Source organism: Chiroxiphia lanceolata, chromosome 5 (genome assembly GCF_009829145.1).
Source record: "Chiroxiphia lanceolata isolate bChiLan1 chromosome 5, bChiLan1.pri, whole genome shotgun sequence".
NCBI classification, from domain to species: domain Eukaryota; kingdom Metazoa; phylum Chordata; class Aves; order Passeriformes; family Pipridae; genus Chiroxiphia; species Chiroxiphia lanceolata.
This window is the reverse complement of record NC_045641.1, coordinates 35,840,708-35,863,011: the sequence shown is the minus strand read 5'-3', so window position 1 is coordinate 35,863,011 and position 22,304 is coordinate 35,840,708. Positions and strand designations below refer to the sequence as shown.

Genomic DNA, 22,304 nt, shown 5'->3' with positions numbered 1-22,304 from the left:
CGACCACCACTTCAACCAAGGAACATCGAAATTCCAACAACCAAGTCTTGTTGCTGGATCCAGTGGGTGTCTTACGGGTCCTTCCAGCTGCCTGGGGGGTCCGCAGCCCTGCTCTGGCTGCATGTACCAGCATCACAGCCTCACTCCAGCATCTGCTGGTATCAAATCCCAGCTTTCCACCGTTTCCCGCCAGCACTGACTCTCCAACCATTCCTGCCAGGTTTTCCAGGTGTGGGGGAGGAGAACCACATGGAAGGGTGGCCACCTTGTCTCTGTCCTGTGTTTTTTCCAGGTGGGGCAGTCCTTGGGAAGTTTCTCCTCATCACTTGGTTTAACTCAGTTTTATCAGTATTGTTATTAGCATTTCTTCTTGGTAAAGAGTTATTTTTCCATTTACATCCAGGTGTACTTGGTCTCTCTCTCTTGGAGAAACTAAGGGTATTGAATCTGAGGGAGAAGACTTCTGCCCGAGGTCACCACCCCTGCAAATTGTCTCAAACTGAGACACCTTCCCATCTCTCCTACTCTCCCCTGCAGTTCAAGCAGCACTTTGCAGGAGGCAATGGAGAATTGCAAGGGTGCCAGGAGAGCAGAGGGGAGAGGTGATTGACAAAACCAGGCAGGGGTAATGCAGCAGCAGTGTGGAGGGACAGGCAGGCAGTGCATACAACAGGAGCAGAAGGGCAGCAGGGCTGATTAGAAATATATGCAGCTACCTTTCAGGAGGTCACACTCCTGGTGTTTGGAGGCTACACAATAACAAAAGTCAGACCTACAGCGACGGGCTTTCGGCTGCTCCGGGCCACAGGTGAGCTCTGGCTTCCATCAGTCTCCACAGTGAGCTGCCTCAAGGAGCAAGGCCAGTAGAAAATATATATTTGGAAGGTTACATTTCAAGCAGTTTAGCTTCCTGAGCTGCCTTTCTGCTGCCCTAATTGAGAAAGATGGCACAATGAGAAGGCAGGGATGTGCAGGAGGGAGCAGGACTGCTGGCTGCATGCTTGGCTCAGATGGGAGTTCAAGCCATACCCAGATCACAGTTTCCTTAGGTCAACCTGATCAGAGATAAACTGACTTATGTTCCTCCTCCATCTGTCTCTATCTAAATGTATGTAAAATACAATTTGTTGCAACTGAGAAATAAAATACAAACAAAAACTAATAAGAAAATTCCATACCACCTGAATTTTGGCTATCTCAGGTTTCACTTTCTAAAAATGGTTCTTCAGTTATTCATTATTTCCAAACATCAGTATGCCACTCCTAATAGATCTGGGTTAAAAATAATCATTCTTTTCTTTGCTCAGCTATTTTTTAATCTGGACCAGCTTCCTGATCAGGTTCATCACATGAACACCTGAACCAAGTAAGGGAGTGGCACTGTTTTTATACCAACAGCACCAAAAAGAGAAATGGTCTTTGCAACTATGCCCACAGTAGTTACTCTTTTCAGTAGTTACTCTGCACCTTAACTGTTGCAGTTAAATAATCAGTCACACCTTACTATCAAAGAAAAATCACTCAAAACCTGAAAAAAAAGGACAGATTTGGGCAGGTTCTTTTCAACAAAATAATTTTAAAAGTTATGATTCTGACCCATCCATGGGGCTTGCAGCTTAATTTTAAAGCAGTTACAACAAGCAAAATGCATACCACCCCAATACAACAACAATTTTCAAGGAGGGAACAGATAATTTATTAACATAGTTCAATCAGCCAATTTGCTGCTTCAGAGTATTAGAAATCTACCCAAAAAAAGATACAAAATTCAATCATTAGCAAATGATTGGGGGGGTCAAAACTCTGCCATCCCTAGCAAACCAGTGCCATTTACACTTTAGAAACACGACACGTAACATGATTTGGCACAAAACCCATTTAAATAACAATCCCATAAAGCTTGCTGGCACTCACTTAGTCAAGAATGGAAAGAAAACAAAAATCTGTTCTAATTTGCTCAATTCCAAGAACTAAATTTGTATTTTAAATTTAGTATTCATACATGATTCAAGATCTTAAACTAGACTTCAAGTACAGATGACTGCAAGTTGAAAAAACAATTCCAACAGATAACTGACTTACTTAGCCCTTTTACTCTCTAGGAGAAAACTCAAAGCAGTAAAATATCTAATATACTGACTTCCTTTGTCATGTTACTCTACTCCAGCTTTTCAGTATTTCTGCTGTGAACTACACATTTTAACAGTTTTTTTTTGAAGTAAGGGAAATTGCTTGTTACCACTGTTAATATTCAAACTCCTATAAAGTAGTTACAAGATCTTCTCACTCCCTACAACACAATTCAATGGCTCAGAAAAACCCAGAGAAATTATATATAAAAGTTCTAAATCACCTAACCGGAACCAGCATTGTCCACAGAGAGGATTGTTTTTTACTAGTTGTCATAAAAAAAATATAGCTATTTAAAAGTAATTTCTTCTGAACACCATGCCATCTGAGACCCCAGTGTTTTATTCTGTGAAGAAATGCAGTAATGGTTTTTGAGGTGCTCTCTTCTATATGAGAGATATGGAATATTGCCAAATACCAGAGTTGTTTTATCCTAAGCAAGTAAATTCTAGATTTAGAAGTTAAAGTAGTAAATATTTACACTGAAAAAGTCACTGGTCAAATGGAAAAAAAAATTTACACTTCAAGATGAGATAACTTGATAGAACCTTTGAGAATTAAAAAAAAAAGCTTTTTAAAACCATTAAGTACAAAAACCACCAAATAATTAAGCATAGAATAAACACATGGCAATTAATGTTTGTAATAAGCTGACAAGAATACTGGTGGAGCTTTGATGTCTTGAAGAGCTTCAAAATCAAGGTCAGAAAACTTTCTGGTAGAAAGTTAACTGCTTGCAATAAATGGGTGAGACGTAGTATCTTATCAGAACACAAAGGAGTCAGGCTAGGTTCATCCACGCTAGCCTTAAGCAACTTACGACTAAGAATAAACAACACCCTTCTACAATATTTGAAGATTCTCAAAAGCAGTTTCAGAATAAAAACTCCCTTTGAACTTGGTGTTAAAATATATTGCTGACAAGGACTACATTTTAGCATATCACCACATTACATACAAGACTGACATAAATTACAGAAGTGATTACTGAGTATCTTAAAAAATGAAACCATGGAAATAACACCAATGAACAGAAATGGTTTGAAAGTATGTGGATCTTTGGATGGAAAAATCAAAATGTTTGCTATGTAATGAAGCTACAAAGTCTGAAGTGTAAACTTTCATTACTGTAACTGGTACTTTCGATCCAGAACCTTTGATGACTTTCACCTATTCAATAAAGGAGAAAAACCTCACTGTACTGTATAAGAGGAGGTTTTCCAGAAGCACACAGTTCAGAAACAATTTTATATGACAACTGATTTGTAAAGCATGATTACCAAACACAGTGTTCCTTCCTTTTCTGTCTACCTTAATTACTTTTTCCCATCTTTCTTATAGTGTTCCATCTCCCATCACAGAGACCTCTGCTGAGAGATACCCTGAAAATATCAACTAACCCTTTTGTACCAATTTTGGGTTAAGTTAATCAGTAGAGTGATCAGTAACAATCACCTCACTGCCAATTATTCTGTCCAGTGGAGACAGCTAGTCAGACAAAGCCAGACAAGTACCCCTGGGGTCAGGACCAGAGGCAGGTAAGGCCATGACCTTTTGTTTCCAGGACACTGGAAAGAATCTCTGTACAGCTCACTGACTGTGTTGCCTACGTTGGCAACGTTTTCTTTCCGTTACAGTCACCACCTCACTTCCTTGCATCACACCTCATCTCAGTTATCTGCCTCTTATTCCGTTTTCTTTGTTCAGCTCATTCCTAGCTCGTATCCAGGAACGTGCTACCACCATTGCTGTCAACCTACAGTCACTTACGTAGTATCCTTTTTTTTTTTTTGCATGCCCATCTTATCCATTTAAACTATAATCTATAAAGAACAGTTGATAATACGTGCCCTAATATTTATACTGCAGGTACCACAAGAGATGTAATTTCAGCTGACCATTACACACACTGTAACAGACATGAAAACTCTTAAGTCCAGCCACAATTCCTTGGCAGGAATACCTCTACCAGTCTAAACTAGTATCCCCATTTTTGGGCACAGCTATCTTGCTGCTTTTGTCTGTTCCTGTGCAATGAAAATATTCTCTGTCCAAGAACTGGCAATTAGCAGACGTATTTCAGCAATGTCAAAACACTGTTATGTTTATCATACAATTGAAGTGCCTTGCACCTCACCCTTAATTCAAGTACAAGTTATGAGGGTTTTTTATGTGCAATTTTACACTTACAAAGGTATTACTTGGTATTGTACTGCTTATAACCCTTCAAACCCTAAACTGTAAAGGCACCAAATATACATCTGATGGGTACAGGTTTGGAAAGGGGAACGGGTACAGTGTGTCAGTAAACATGACTTAGACAAAGCTTCCTAAGAAAGTCCAGCTATACTTTACTTACAATCAGCACAGTGCTGACAAATCCACTTTTTTATTTTTACGTTTAAAACTTTTCTCTGCAATAGTTCAAGAGACAAGGAAAAAAAATAATGGTGGAAGACCTCAAAATAAAGACATCCTCAAGACATGCTGTACCAGAAGCAGTTTACTTTTTCTACTGAATCTGTATTCCTAAGAGTTAACACAACTAGCAAGTCCAAAGGTCCATATATAGGACACTTAATCATGTGAGATTAAAATATCTTCTGTAACTGTTTTTAGAGCTTTGCTCATACAAAGGCAAATGAAGTACCTGGTCAAAAAGTCTCTCACCGTTCCCTTACCGTCTGAAGACTATGCAAAAGGGAAAGTTTGTGTGGCAAAGAAAGAAGATGGGTCAAGAGAACATGTACCTATCAAGCATTTAAAAAAACTTACTGCATGGCAAATGAAGTTGAACACTAATCACTATGGATTACACTGTAAATAACCACTGAGACCTTTAATGAATAAACAGTCATTAGGATGATAAGACTTATTTCTACCAAATGCACAAAAATTATCTCATCAATCTGCCCAAGTGGCCCAACAAACTTGTAATTTTGGATACTGGCATGTATACACATTGACAAGTATGCTTGACTCGTTCAAAGAACTTTGCTCATTTGTATTGAAACTCCCATTACTTACCTAGTCCCAAAAAACCCAGAATTATCCAAGTTAACTGTCTCTAATGCAAAAAGTTCAATCTTTACCAAAGCTACACAATAAACTGGCAGAAGGACATGATCATTTGTACCCATTGGCATGATAATACACACAGAGAGTTCCTGAGCATGTAGTTTCTCTTTTCCAAAGCTTTACTACATACTAGAACCTGCAGTTTCCCAGTGTGACTGGTTTCAAGCAGGACAGATTTGACATGTGGTCTCACCACACACAAATTCAGCATTTGCTCCACTAACTCTGAAACAGGTTGTTGGTCTTCACTTCATAAAAAAGAATAGCCTCTCTTTGAACTTTCCAGAAACTCCAAGGCACCAAGTGCCTGCCTGTGCCTCCATCTCACAGCTGCTATTGCTGGCTATGCTAGTTAGATAAATCCTCCTACCTGGAAAAATAAACAGAGATTCTCAAAAAGTTGTACCAGATCTGTGAGAACTAACACAAAGATTATCATTTCACAATGACTTAACAAACAGCCCCTTCAAACCACCACTAAAAACAGCCAAACAAATTAACAATAGCACAGGCATGTGTATCATACTCTGTGCACATTTTCCCATAGAAATTTACATATATACACAATAAAAACCATTAAAGGATGCCATTAAAATTTAAATGTATTTTCCAAGTTATTCCCTAAAAGCCACATCTTCTATTATCAGAAACTAACACTTTCAAACTCAAAATACTGAAGTGTTCTTGCTTAGTCTATCCAGAAAAAGACACTAGTATGAAATGGCAAATAGATGCTGTTAATAATATCTAATTAACATCACAAGCTTCCTACTGATTCAGTGCAACTCCAGAAACCTGGGGTTTCTGTTGTCTTCATGCAATGGGGATAGATAACAATGTTTCTTTGGAGAACAGAGAAAAGAAGTCCTGTGAACAGCTGTCTAAGAACACCCCTCACAATCAGTAAAGCTAGAAATTAACATTAAGAATTTCAGTTTCATGTTGTAATCTTCCCATCATTCTGAATTTAACAGTGAGGAGAAATCCCAAATAATTTTGCATTTTAATTTATTCTGCACGTCAAAGGAACACTACTAATCTAGGCAGAATGTAACCAAAAGCTCAATTACTTTGTAGGTAGCAAAAAGTATTTATAGTGAAAAGGAAATACTAAGATTAAAAGAAAATGGCACTCTTTCTACTCTTATAAGCAGATGCTCATGTTAATAAGGGCCATGTTTTATGTCAAAGATTTACGTTACTACGGGCAGACAGCCTTCAAAACAGTTGGAACTGTGAAAGCTCTTTTAATCTTAGACTCAAGATTAAAGCTAAACTTTCAAAAGTTTTGAGTTTCTTTTAAATATTCTCTTTCACATTTTTTTTAAAAAACACATGACATTAATTGCGTCCAAGTAGCCATATTTAGGTACATGTGATCCAGGAATGAATGGGGAGAAGAATGTGAAAAAAATCCCATATATAGAAGAAATTCAGTTTTATTCTATTCATATATAATATTCATTATGAGAAGTATCTGGGTACTTCAACCAGAGCATTTGATATTAGCTACATAAAGGGAGTAACTAAGATGACTGTACATCTTTAAAAAAAAAAAAAAAAAGCCAAACCACTGAATATTGGTAAGCAAAATAGTTGTGTAACTCACTAAGGATTAAATATTGGGCTACTCCATAAACTTTTAAACTGCCAACCCCTGCTTGCTTCCCCCAAAAAAACCCCAAACTGAAATAATTTCTTACTAATGTTGTCAAATCACAGAGAAGTGCAAATGACTCACTACTAATATTTACATACCTGTTCCCACTCAACTTGTTCTTCTTTATAGCTCAAAAATGTAAAAAAATAAATAATTCTTTAAAATTTTTAAATTTTCTCTACTAGAATTGTGTCTATTAGAATTGATATAATAGGAGTTAAAAGATAACAAAACCCCCACCTTTTTCAAAACCAAGCCTGTGTTTCCGAGATAATACAAATTCAACTCATAAAAAGGACATATTGTTTCCTCCCATGTATAGAAAATCGGTGCATGGTTATAGAGCAGTGTGAAGTTTTCCTTTTGTAAATTAAAGAGTCACTGTGAGGTGGGACATTTTAAATTAACTGCTTTTCTTCCTCAAAATCCTACTTTGTGTTATCTTCAGCTGATCTAAAGGTGACTGCAGGTGAAAGACATGGTCTTTCCTGCCCTGGCTATGTTCTAATCAGCCAGACAAGCTTCAATCCAAACTACTGCACTGATCTTGCAGATCTGACAAGTACACTATGACTTGTGCCAACAAAAGGAAGGCTGGATCATGATGCCTGTGGAGAAATCTTACTCTTCTTTTTTTGCAATAGGTCATACTTCAACCATTTTAAAGTGGTCATAAATACAGCTTCATTATAATATAAGAAGATACTACAAAAATCTGCTAAAATAAATCACCTGTGTGTCACTTCTACAGAACCCTACAGAATACCTAAGGGAAAAGAAACCAGTCTGTAGCTTCTGAAAACTTTCTTTCAACATACTTCATGCAAAGCTAAGTTCATCTAAAGCTATAGTTATGTGTGAAAAGTGTAATTTCAAGAAAATACTGAAATCTGTTTAAAAGCTGGGAAAAGAATTACATACATACGAAGCACAGTATTTCAGTTGCAACATCAAGAATAATATTGATAAGGCTTATTAAATCTACACTTATTCAAGCAGCTTGTTGGTACTCTACAACTTCTACCAGCGTTATTGCTAACTTCCATTTACCCTGCAGTGTGTCAAAAATTCTGCACAAATACAGCTTCAAAAGTTTCTAAATGTTTAGGAACAGAATTAGTGACCATTTAGCCAGTAGAGATTTTGTTTTTTAAAGAAGTCCATTTAATTTTGAATTTTCTTTAAAATAAGAACACAGAACTTCAGTGTGCAAATTAAAACTAAGCTGCTGACAGTTAAGCTATTACCGCTGACTGGTGGAAGTAATTTGTATCATTTTTCAAAAAATCAATTACAGATATCAAAACCCTTACACAGTCCACCTCAAGCATTATCCAACTCAGTATTAAATTACATAAACACATAGTATGAAAGCTTTAGAAGTTTGTGATTTGCTCAACACAACCACTAAAGTGTTCAGCAATGACAGCTACAAATGGCAAGATTTTTGTCCTTCCCTCTGCAAAAGATCAATAGCATAAAATTAATTGAGAGCAAGAACATAAACTTTAAGCCTTCACATTAAGTAGCACATTTCAGATCTGATTCCTGATGGTAGTGCAAGATAAGTGACTTGCTTTAACTTTAAACTTACTACTGTCCTAGTTTACTGAATATTATGTTTTAAAAACTTACTACACTACTTAGTATTTCAAGTTAAAAGGATATCTTTGAAATGATAACTACATATTGTCTGAAAATATTTTGGCGCTGGCACAGAATCTGCAAAGAATAGCCCAAGCTTTAACATAATTATCCTTTTACAAGAATTGTGGTTTGAGAAAACACAACAACGTCATAAATATAATAATCACTAAGCATAATCGCCTTTGGCAATAATGTTCCAAAGCAAGTTTGGATATCCAAGATAAACCATGACTCCTATTCTTTCTCTCTGTAGTTCTGCAGCTAAAATAAAACTCAAAAGCAAATGAAAATGGTGTGTCTCACACAGTACAAGTAAACAAAACACAAGTTTCTGTCAAAGCAACACATTACATCTAGCAATAATTGAATTAGTCACAAAGAGTACGTTACAGAAATTGCAATCCAGCAACAAAATCTGCAAAAGTTTCATTATTTTCTAGAATAGAAACAGAAAGAAACTAAAGACAGTTTAGATGCAGTTACGGAAACAGTGTGAAATAATCATTATGCTACTTACAGTGCACTTTATCCCAGATATGCTATCCACTTATTGCAACCCCTTCATATACACTGGAAGACACCCAAAAGCACAGAAACACTTATCCATGCCTAACAATACTGCAGGTATTTTGAAAGTAATTTAGAACTAAGAAACATGATAATTAGCTAATGTTAATACAGTAAAACAACGTAATTCAAATTCTATATGTAATAGGCAATATTAGGATAAAGTAAGTAAAAATTCAAAATATTCCCCAAAATCAATCTTCTTACTCTATCAGTTACCACTCAATTCCCTATGCTTATCCACTGCCTTATCTTATGTTGTCCAGCTCCTAAACTTGTGTTTAACTCCACCAACCTCTAGGCTGTTCACCTATGTGAAACACTGCATTTCCACAGGTCCAGTTCTACATCCAGTTCTACATTATTAAAATAAGCAACTTATTAGTGTGTTTCTACACATATGTGCTTTGATACTGCTGTACAACTCCAAGTAAATTATTTAACTCCAAACATTCCAAATATTATTAACCCAACACCTCTATGCTCCTTCATAAATTCTAACCCATTTATATAGACTATCTGAATATGCAGATCAATTTCTGTACATTACTCCCTAAATTACAGCAGAAGAAAATTGTTGGGTTTAGTTAAGAGGTCAATACTGCTTAACAAGTATTCTGGAAAATAATCAGAGAAGCAATGTTTGGAAAGTGCATCTACTGATGTTACTTTCGTTGGGAAGAAGAAAGGACTTTTAACTGACCTATATTTAGTCAGCCTATATATATCTATAACATCACAAGTGAGAGGGAAGCGAACTGCAGTGCAGAAGGGAAAACAAGCAGTTAGAAAACTTAAATAATACATGATAGAACCACAGCAACATTATATTCATCCCTTGCTTCTGCTGTGCCAGCAACTAAAAGCCTGTGGTATGCTGCAAGAAGGACTGCTGTCAAATTCTGAAACCTACCTAGTGCTGCAGCCTAAAACTAATTCTATTGCAGAAGAGACAGCAAGTTCTGCAGGCAGCCCTATCACACCAGCCTACTTCAAACAGGATCATGAGCATGTTAACTTTGCCCATTCTAACAGCCCCACACAGCAGCAACGTGAATCACTTATCCCCAGTGGTATAATTTTTACATTTTTCAATCTAAATTGCATTAATTCTTGGCTGCCGAGGCAATACATTTTTGTCTATTATATTCACTGAGCTATGGCCAAACCGGATAAAACAAATTTGTACAGGTACGTTAATTTTAGTTCCATTTTATTCGTAACCCTAGACTTGTATTTCAAAGACAACACTCCCTTATTCTTTCTAGTTTTACATGCTATGTAGTAACAAAATTTCCTACAACTCCCCACCTCAAAACAGTCCATTCATACCGAAAGGTAATCAGTGATGTGATTTAACTGAAATTGTGTTTGGTATTGGAATTAATCCATAGAAAATCTTCACAATGAATGCAAACCAAGATCTCTCACAAATCACGGTCAGCCCACAATATTTACTATTTGAACTACTATGTAAAACACTTCACTGTTCACTACTGCTAGACTTTATTATTCCATCACACAGTCATTCTTCTTTGATACTTCCTTGTTTGGTTTGAAGTCAAGAACATAGACAGTTTTCTGAAGCTACATTTCCCTGGTATAACACACTTGAGAAATAATATTTGACACAGAACAAATTTAAAGCCTAACTCCTTTAAAGCCTCACTAATACATGTATGATAGGACACTTGATAAGCATCCAGTACACCCTCCTTAATGCACTGCTCACTTCAGAAGTCAGCGCTAGCGTCAATCAAATAGTACAACTGCAACCAGTCATTTTATAACCAAAGCAGTTTGACATATCACACAACAACTGATTAATATCATTCTACTTATTAGCATAAAGTATCCCACAGTAGTCATCAGAGTACACTACTTATCATTAGGTACTTCAGTCTGTCCTCAACGCCTCAGCTGAACCAGTTTCCTTCTCTTCAGGTATCGTCCTACTCCAAACATCTTCCTACTCCAAACTACAAAGAAATCATCCTTCCTAAGGAGAGCTTCTAACCAGTAAATTCCAAACTGACCAGCATATGCTTAAGTTGAACCTTATTCTTCCCACGTGTCACTAAATTTTGTCACCTCTAGTTCAATGAGAAGCCAAAACACTAAGCAATATCTTACATGAATCAGGATCTAAATAAATAAAGAGCTGCTCAAAACTGCAATTTACTTACCAATAGATAAAAGTATAGGAAGCTATCAGAGGTGAGATGTGAACATAAAACTCCTAGCCAAATGATTTTTTACACACTTGTACCCGTGAACCATAACACTTAAATATTTCAGCCTTGACACAAACACTCACAGCTTGCCTTAGGCTGAGCCCCAGCATAAATCAGAGGTGCTTATGTCCTTGGGAAGGGCGAAACAGGTTAGGGGACAGGTTTAAGTATAAATAAGCATTATTGACTTATTTTACATGAAGAATTTTAACGTGAAGAATTCATAGAAAAATGCTAAACTGATATAGTACTGGCATAATCAAACATTCAGAAAGGTAGTTTTAATTTCAGACTACTGACAATGTTAAACAAGTTTTTACTTTGATAGGAAACTGTTTTAAAACCATACAATTTACCATTATTTACATCCATTTAACAAATAAAATTCTATATTACAGCTGACATAAGAAATACAAACTCTTCAAGAAAAGTAAATTTAAATTTAGCAGATATACATGAAGTTGTGCTCTATGGCACTAGTTCAGAATAAAGAACTCTGAGGCAGAAAGAAAGATTTATTAAACAAATGTATCTGCACTTATGGACTGAAGTCATAGTAAAAGAAAACACATTTGTGAAGGTCAGATGACCACATAACACTGTAGGCAGAGAAAATCCAAGACAAATAACTTGAACTTTAGAATTTGAAGGGAACTTTGTTGCCCTTTACTGGTAGAAATATTTCAAGACCCTAAGTGGTCAGAAGTATCTTAAAATAACAGTCATAATGTACACTTAAACCCAAAGAGTCCTACAGAAACTAGAAGCTTATCTAAGTTTCTGGTATATGTTGTACCTCTGAGACAAAACACACATTCCTCTAGAACTAAAGAGCCACAGGACAACACGGAAATGCTCTGCCCACCTCTGTTATCAGAAGCAGTTCTGGAACTTAGGGAGCGAGGATGTAAGCACTGTATAAGAAAGGTTTACCCACCTACCCCTCTACCCAAAAAAAGGAGGAGGGAAGAAAATATGAAAAAATAAAATAGTTTGTCTGAGGCCTGTGTAGCACCTTCCCTTTTTCCGTTCCTGTACACATTCTTTTCTAGTCCAGAAATTTTTAGGAATGGAGCACTCTCTGGAGTTGCAGGACTGATCCACTGGCATGAATCACTCAAGATTTCTCTAAATATAGGCACAACACTGTTGTTATAATAATACTAAACAAATACCACAAAGTTCAAGTTTAGAAAACAATTTATTGGATCATACTGTATTTAATATTAGCTCGTTCATTACTGTTTCAGATCTAAAAAGTCTGAACTAAATGTCTTTTAATAAAAAAGATTACCATAATGGTATCCTTCCCAGCAAAACTGCAAATGCAGAGGAAGCTCTCTCAGGAACTGAATACCATCACCTAAAACTTGTACAGCAAATGAAGAAAGAGACAGCTATCAGAAAAATAAGAAAGCAGGCATTCACATTTACACAGAGCAACCGAACATTTGCCAAGTAAATGCTTTTAGGAACCTTAAAGTAGAGGGCAATTATTTAAGAATTTAAGACTATCTCCAGTCTAGCTGCACAGATACTGTACAGGCAGGCAGACAGATACTACATAGACATCCAGTTTCCTTTAGCATTAGTATGGGTACACTTGAGAGAACTAACACTAACTACCACTGCCCTACTCCTTTTACATTTATGGCAATACAGACTGATGAGTAACACATACACTGCATTCTCAATTTCAAGGCATGGAAGTCTACTCAGTAGATTTTAAGAGAAGGAAGCACAAGGCAGCTGTCATGATGCAGGAGAGATTCACGATGACTTAACTATACTATCCTAAAATACTTCTAAGACAGGTACAGCAATCTATATGTTAACACTTCTTATTTTAGCAATTATTTCTGGTTTACTTCTTCATTGTATTACCAGCCAAAAACATTCAAATAATAAGGAGCCAGAAAAGTTTAACTTTCTCCAAAATAATCCCCCCCCCCAAAAATCACAAACAAAATCCAAAACACAAGCCACAAAAACCTTGTGACACAAAGTTTCATTAGACACAAAAAGAATTATTTGAGTCACTTGGCTTTCCTTATTAAGAAAAAAATATTACCTCTGTTAATATTAGCTTATTTCTGCAGTAAGTCAAGCATAGGACATGGCACTTACTTTGACTGCCAGTTTAAATTCAATTTGTATATAATTTCAATAAAAGTTTCAGACTGCATCTTATTTGCCTCACCAAAGAAACCTGCCAAGTGCAGAAAAAAAATATTTACTAACTGAAATCGCATAGGATAATAAAAATCCACGAAATCTGACAGGGTACTCACACAATAGCCTTTAAAGCACGCTACTGGTGCTCTTTACAATGTATAGTCACCAGACAAGTGAACCAGATTTCAAAGATATACAGCAACGTACATTTCACAGGTACCTATAAGAAAAGATGTAAAAGTAACAAGCATCCCTGTCAGCTTGGGTAGATAAAAATATAATTCATCTGTATAAGCAGAGACAACAGGATACTCTAATACCCAAGAAGAGAAGTTAGAGGTGCAATCATTTTCTCTTGTAGTAGTATTAACACATGTGACATACAGTTATTCTCAAAAGTTTTGTAAATCAAAGTGAAGGATATGACATGAAACATAAGTAAAGGCAGGGGGAGGGGAGGGAGAAATAAAGACTGATTTGAGCACCAAAAGTAGCAAGGAAAAAGAAGACTATGATGCAGAAATATGCAATGTGGGTCTTTAAATTCAAAGACAATATGCTAGCTTTAGCTTGATGAGGAAACTAGCACTCAGAGTAGTGAAATGTTGTACCACCTCTATTTTGAACAGATTGCAGAGATAAGAATATCAGGAGAAGAGGGAGAAGGTACTTGTAGTACTCCAAGTGACAGATACAGAAGCTTCATTTGCAAAGACAGAAGAAGAAAATATGGTCTTGAAAATGTTGTTTGGACAAGGAAGAAGGAGCACATGAATAAAACATGACCATGGACTCAAGGAGAAGAGGAAAAAGAGAGGGCTACTCCCAAAAATATCTGCTCTTCCTGGGTGAGATTATACCACTATCAGCAGTATCCCAAATGGTAAGTAAATGATTTAAGTTTGAGAAGGAAGACAATGAGCTCTGAAACATTCAAAATTATTATATTAATAGGAAACACTGCAAGGAAATGAAGGGCTAAATGAAGGCACATAAAGAGCCATAAAACTGTAGAAAGAAATGCAGTAACATAAATAAAGGAGATAGCATGCAAGATTCCTATGAATGCTACACCCCTTGGGATTAGTGGGAAGAGGGTACAAAAGAGGGAAGAGGCTTGCAGCAAACAGTACCAAAAAGGCAGAAGAGGTCAAGTTTGTGACAGCCAGGCAAGTTTCCCTACACCATATGTCTTCTTATTCCCACAAAACTAAAGCAGCTTAGCTATATGTTTTACAAAAAGCCCAACTACACTTTAAAAATCTAAATAATTTTTAATTGCATTATTGTACCACCTGAACAGATGCACAGTAACAGCTACTTTAAATTACAGTTATTGTTGAGATTTAAAAGCAAGAGCTTATTTTATTTAAACTAAAATTTGTGTTCTAACTACATGCTTCAATCAGTGTTTGAGTTACCAAAAAATACAGACAGATAGAAAGAAAGTAGCATTACACCCCTCTACTTGTAATGGTTGCCTGAAAAGGCTAAACCTGTTAAGTGACATCAAGGGGGAAAAAGAAGTCCCCTTGTGTTACAGTAAGATTTTCTTAAAAGAAAAACAACAACTGTGCTTTAAAGGAGTAATTCAAAGAGATTAAAAGAGAAAAACAAACAAAAAACCCAAACTACAACAAATGCTTTTACGTCAGAAGAATCTTAACATACTTCCATGAAGAAGTAGCCCTCCCTGTTTTTGCTTGGTATCTTAATTTGCCTTTGGTTTCAAAACCCTAGGCTTGCCAAGAGCTATTCCTCTCAAAACCTCAGGAATTCCATTACTAGTTTTAAGCTAAATTAAAGGAAAATAGAAGCATTCAACGCATGGCAAAAGTATGCACAAAGTGTTTGTTGATACTCATAAATAGACTGAAAAATTTAGCCATGTCTGAAGGATAACTGCTGCACAGTCAACTTTGTTTTGCTCTGCTGTGCTGCTAAGCAAAAAGCTGTCAGTTCAGAGAAGCGCAACATAAGATACACTGCTACCAAGATCAAACACCAGCACTAGATCATTCATTTTTCACTTCAAGTTCATATATGAACTAAAGTTAGCATTTCTGCAGGACAAAAAAAAAATAGTGGGAGTTTCCCTTTAAAGCAACTGCTTCAACATCTCCATTTGGGAAAAGATGTCACAGCGTCCTAAGACATGGCAAAACCAGTCAACTCTGTACCCTGTCAAACATCTTGCAAGTAATGAAACAAAGACGTTAAATCTCAGAAATACATCTAGAATTGTGCTGATGAGTATCCTTCCAATGTTCACAGAATGGGCTCCTTCCAACTCATGATATTTTATGATTCTAAACAACCACTACAATCACATTTACCAACTAAATTATGGTAAGAATGGAATGCCCCCACCTGCATATCATGCCAAGTGTCATACTAGGGCACAAGAAGACAATATCCCTGTGCAAAGTGTTTAAGAAATCTTGAAAGATAGATGTTTCATTTGTGTCAAGGTGAGCAACTGGCACAGATAAGAACTATTATGCAGTTTAACTTTGGCAGCAGCGATAGGACAACAGTGAAAATATCACCACATTAGTTTTAACTGCAGCTCCCGCGAGAGATCCAAGACCTGTGTCTTACACTAGAAACACAGGAATCCAGGTACTGGCATATAGGATAGAAAGCTTATTTTACCCTTGAAAAGGCAGTACATTAAAGCAACTTTTCACCTTTGAGTCAGTAGCACACAGTAACAGATCAGGGGGTTACAGTAACAGTCACCACTGTGGGAACATCTCAACCCTGCCAGGACCAAAACCACTATGAAGGAAAAGAAGTCAGTTCTTCAAACTAAAAACAGAGGTGCCTGAATCTCTCCTGAGTTGGGCATACAGTACAGGAAAACTATCACTATCTCAGATAGACCAACTGCCCTGTAGTTCACAGCTTTTGCTACAAGCATAGATACTTCATACACGTTTTCCTGAACAGCAAAGTAACAGACATAATACAAGAAAAAGCTGAATAGCAAGATATACTTGAGTGCCTTTGCCATAAGATACACGTTTATCATAAATAAAGGAAAAGAAAAAGGATCATTCTAAAACCTACATTTGGGTTTATTTTTTTAAATCCTAGTTCAAAAATGTACCAACACAGAGGTGTTTCTACCATCCAAAACTGAACCTGAATTTTTATATAAAATCAAAACAAAATAAAAATAAATAAATAAATAAAACCAATAAAACAAACAAACAAACAACAAAACAAACCAACAAACAAAAAAAAACCCACCACAGTTCAGTGAGAAGAAGTGGCAGGTCTAGTAACTGTGGCTGACTCTGGAAGCTGAAGTAAATAAAGGTGGCCATCCAGCACAGGCAGGTATTATAGCAATGACAGGCAACAAAACAATCTTACACTTGCAATAATTCAGAGGAACATACTGCCTAACACAGATACTAGTATTACTTCGTTGACTGAGATTCAGGTAAAAAATTTAGGGATTACCCTGGAGAATCTGAGAAGTCAGTGACAGATTATATGTCACTCATGTGACAAGGAGCTTCTCATCTCACTACCCCACATATCGATGTGGAAGCATTTTAGAGAAAGAACAAATAGGACACGAAATCTAAGTACTCTAAGACATGAGAAGGAAACAGTCAGTAGTCACAATGCCATTTCCACTAATTAGAAAAGAATGTATAAAGTCAGTCCCAAACATACAATAATCATGATTTTTTATTGTATAAACATCAGAAATAAGTTATTAGCTCTTTTTTTTTTTAAGCCAAGGGATAATAATTCCTGTTGTCATTTGAAGCTTGAGGGGAAAACTGAAATTCTGGAGAATCACATGGCTGCAGGAAGATGGATCTCAATAAAGAGTGAACTAAATTGGCTGTCATGATTGTTGCCACCCTGCCAGATGCAGTGAAGAGGAAGCTTTGAAAAATACACCATACTTGGAGAATACATGATACAGACACACAAATTTATATGCGTACATATTTATAAGAGAAAGCACCACACGCCTGTTTATTACCAGTTCAGGTTCAAAAAGAATCTTCACATCTAACACTGATTACACAGAAGGGCCAACAAGGAAAGATGATGCTTAAGAGAGTAAAACTGAAAGTCTATTAGGACTGCTGTTCTACAGCTTATATACAGTCAAGATATTATCTGCATGTACTGTGTTAAATTACACATCTCTGGGCAGCAGTTTTCAGCCAACAGCTCCTCAAATACCTTTGTTAAAAAACTGTTAAAACTCTTATTCAGCGGCAGACAAAAATAAAACCCATTACACTTGTTACAGAAAATATCACTTAAAGGCTGCAGACAGGTCATCGCTTCCAGCAGTAGCTACTGCCCAGAGTTACTCACCACCATCCAGCAAAGAGAGACTACCACCCATTCAGACTTGAAACAGAGTGAATCATGTAACACTAACTGCCTTTGGGAAAAATTAATCAAAGTAACTGACCACTGAAGGCAGGTTGAGCTAATACTGTCCATTTAACTGCTGATTATGCCTAAAGCACATAACACCGCATACAGCTTCTCTTGAAGGGGTCATTTAGCATGGTAATCTACGGCAGAGGAGCAGAGACAAATGGCTGAGGGACACAGTACCTACAATTTTCACAGATATTTCGGGGGGGGGGGGAGATAAAAATCAATGCCTATCCATACCTTGAAACACTAAGTACAACTTCAGTGATAGGCTGAAAGCCTTAAGACAGATCTTGAAAACCACTAACCATTACAGCTACTTAAGAATTCACAGACTGCCTCCCCAGAAACTGTCTGAAGTTATAGTGTATGTCTTAGGGAAGCCTCACAATTTTTGTAGATTTGTTCAGTTTGTTTATCTACTCACTACTGCAAAATATCTTGCAGTTTTCTTAGTGGACACTCTGATCACTATCTTTTCTTATTTAAGTCTTTTAAACTTAAGAACTCAATATACGTGCTGAACAAATTTGTTGCAGTAATTTGATGGATGAACAGCAGTTATAAACAGGAGCATATTTTCCCATTAAGTACCTCTAAATGAAACAATAGGTACCAAATTGAAATATTTTTAAAAATTAGTTACTATACAAAAGGCCAGACTCTTCCCTCAAAATCCCTTCAAAGTACATACTGAAATTAGACTGTGGTTTAAGGGGTCTTAGATGTAAAATATGCCCATGAACAATGTCTTCAAACTCTCAATGCAGTACCAGCTTAACCTTTCAGAATTAGGCCAGTATCAAATATATTTTAAACTGGCATAATGTGTCACTGTCACCAAAAGAAACAGACACACCCTGCTCCCCTTACTGCTTGCTTCCACCCCCATCTTTGAGCCAGCACAAATGTTTGTGCAGCAAACTGATCCAGCTCAAACCAAACCCTCCCCTCCCTGCCCCTGCCCCTCCCCCAGGTTAGTTCAATCCTCAGCCCGGCTCACCACATAACCATACAAGTATTTGCCTGCACAAAGGAGGAAGCAGCAGAGTGGGGTGGAAGCAAACAGGACCATGTTTTTCAATGGTGGAGCTGATCTACACCAGCTGTACACTGATGCAAAGCAGGAGCAGGTCACAGGCTGGAGTCCTGCACCATCATCCTGACAGATGCAGGCCTATGAAGTGCCACTGTTCCCTTCCTCTCTGGGATCCCACCTCTTCACTCACATAGCCACTGACAGGTATGCAACTGCAGGTTGAGCCGGTTCAGGGTGCTGAGTCAACTAAAAACTAATTCTACCATGAAAAAAAAAAAAGTTGCTCATTTTCCGGCAGTTCAGCTCCCAGTGCAATCCTTACTGGTACAAGGAAGGAAAAGAAGGAAAGAGGCTGGGAATGCAGGAGGTACAATTTTGATCAGTTTGTGATGCTGTGGAAACACACTCATACACCGCCACATTTTAAATCTAAACTTGCCTGCACATCTGAACATGATTATTTTAATCAATTTGTTCCTAAGATTATTCCAATTTTTTCAGAAACCTAGGTGGCCACAGTCCACTTGGACACAACCCTTCATGTTTAATAAAACAAAGACAGAACATTACTTATTCTGTAGTTTGACCAGATATTCTTTTAAACATCACTGATTAAATCACCTCAGATATTTGCACAGCAACAACACATACGACATAAACCCACTGCAGCCATGCTAAATATAAACTTAACAATATTTTAGTATTTACAAGGAATTTAAACAATAGTTCTGGTGATTAAAGTGATCTTACAAACCACTCTACTCAGGAGTGAATTTCATCCATTATTCAAGAAATTGTTTTGCTTAAACTACAAGTCCCAGTGGTCACAGAAGTGAACAAAATTAATTTCAATGCATTCAGAATCAGACACCTAACAAATACGGATGTAGCTACTTTCAAGCTAACTTTTTAACAGTGAATTATCCTAAGTAGGAGTACAGACTGTTAGCAATAATCTTGCTAACTTCCTAATAACAGAATTTATTACTGGATCATTAGATTTAGCAGAGAACTGCTTCCATAGGAAGCAAATATATCTGTTTATGTTCATCCAGTTGACAAAGAAAAGAAAAAATTATATCAATTCAAAAGATAAGGCATATCAACATTGCAGTTCAAGAACTGAAGTGCAGAATCAGATGCATGTATCTGCAAACCAGTCTTCCCAAGTACCATGTCTTATATTTTTCCAGTTTATGAAACTTTTTTTTTCCCTCACAAAGCTAGATTCTTCCACAAATTACCATTTGCCCATTGCAGCAATTTAAGACAATTGGTCTTCTCTTCAACAGAAATTTCTTGTAGGATGAAAAAGTGTTCCAAAGCACTCTGCCTGTAAAAATTACACAGAAGTGAGAACAATTTATCTTGACTGCAATTCACCACCAACATTTGAGACAACACACTGAACTGGAAAGTGAGTAAAAACCTGGAAACCCCTTTAACCAGATATTCATACAACTGCTGGTGTATTGTTTCAACAAACATTTCCAAAGCATTCTTGACACAGAAGTAAATAGGGCATCTCAGTCAAGGAATAAAATTCTTAATTTCTTTCCCTTTGGAATGGAGTTAGCAGTTTTTGGGCCTGACCTGGTGATTTATATTGCTACAAGTTTCTTTTCAAGCAGGCATAGATGGGTGTGCTGTTCAAATGCACTTGCTAACCAAGGAAAACAGACAATGAATTTCCCTGGCAGTTCTGCTGACTTTAACAAGATAACAGAATGCTTATTGGATCTAAACCCATATATCTTAACACCAAGCCATTTTTAACAGAGTAATAAATGTTAAAAAAGTAGGTTTTCACTACCCTAAATATAAATATATTGCAGAACTAGCAGAACAGATTTAATGACAGATTCATGATACGCAGTTACTGCTAACATTAACACCACTAAAAGAAAGATAAAAAATGCTTATTCAGAGAACTTTTTTGCTCATTACACTAAATCTTGCTTTGTCATTAGGGCTTTAAGTTAAAAAAAAAAATCAAGGACTATTCAAAAACGTCTCAAATTAAACACTTGCTAAAAATATTATTAATACCAAAACACAGTTGGCAAGATTTTAAAATCAACCCTGATTTCTACAGTGTGTATTCATTGTAATAATAGTATTAATTTCAACTCACAGTCCAACAACACTCCTAGTGATTTCTAATGATCATTATCACATCTTATGCGTTAACTTTGAACAAGATGCAGGAAGATGCAGGAAGACCAGGAAGATAAGAACACATGCTTTCGTTAAAGAAAAAATTAAGTTTAGATGGAGAATCGAGTCAAACAAGTACTGAGACACCTCTGCGACTCTTCAGATCTATCCTTGGTGCATTCACGTCTCGGGATATGTCAGGAAGGGAAGTTTAAAATGACGAGGCAGTGAGCTAGGTATAACTTTCATTCATACACACAGCACCACTTTGAAGAGCCTGGAGGACCCCCTTCCCGTGGCAGACTGTCTGCTGGTCCCAACTCACTGACCCGCCAGAGCTCTCAATTAGTCTCAAGGCTTGCACCTCTAAAGCCCCTGGGCTTGCTCGGCGATTTGGAACAGCAAACGCGGTTGTCTCAGGAGGCATGTGACAGACGCAGCTGACCTGGGGGAAGGTGCGAGCGCTTGACAGGTCACACGGGATGAGACACGACCGTCAGACACGCCAAGGAGGCGGCAGGTCAGGCAGCCGGGACCGCTCCCCGCGCCAGACTGCCTCCGGCACAGCCACCGCCGGGACAACTTTATCGCCTCCTCTTTTGTTTTTAAACTAACACTCCGCTCGTCCACCGCCGCTCCCGCCCCAGCCCCAGCCCCAGCCTCAGAGCAAGGCGGCGATCCCCCCTCCGCCCCTCGGCCTTCCCCGCCCACAAACAACCCCCGGCCGCAGCCCCCCGTGCCCGTGGGGGCCCCGCCCCCACCCACCTCCCGCACCCGGACCCACGGGGCAGGAGGAGCAGGTCCTACCGCCGGGCACATCCCAGCCCTGGCTCCCACGGGAGGAGGCGAGACAAGGGGTTGCTCCCGGGCCCGGGAGGCTCCGCTGGGAGGGGGCGGCAGCGGAGCCGGCCGGGCACCCCGCGGGAAGGAGCCGGGAGAGGGGGCAAGGACCAGCACCCACCTTGGCCATGAGCCCCGCGCTGGCCGCCGGGCCGGGCCGCCTATGACGGGCGAGACGGCGGCCCCGCGTCGGGCTGGGGCACGGCTGCGCCTCCGAGCGCGGCAGCGACAGGGCCGCGCTCTGGGCCGGACCCTGCCCGGCTCCGCTTCCGGAGCGCGGCGCGATCGCCTTCCGGGGCAGCGCCCGCGGAGCCGCGGGGCGGGCGGGGCGGCGGCGCTGGCTTCGGGGCTGCGC

The 22,304-nt window shown here is 38.2% G+C and overlaps 1 protein-coding gene across 2 annotated transcripts in view; it reads right to left on the bottom strand.

Annotated features, from left to right (window-relative positions):
* The window catches only part of FRS2 (fibroblast growth factor receptor substrate 2), a 53,431-nt gene that overhangs the window by 30,677 nt on the left and 450 nt on the right, over positions 1-22,304 (bottom strand). Inside the window, exon 1 of one of the 2 annotated variants that reach the window (XM_032687674.1) lies at positions 22,071-22,190. The exons of the other annotated variant lie outside the window; for it this stretch is intronic. The gene's annotated coding sequence lies outside the window, so the exon portion shown is untranslated. Of the gene's footprint in view, positions 1-22,070; positions 22,191-22,304 lie in introns of those variants that run through there. 2 annotated transcript variants of the gene reach the window in all.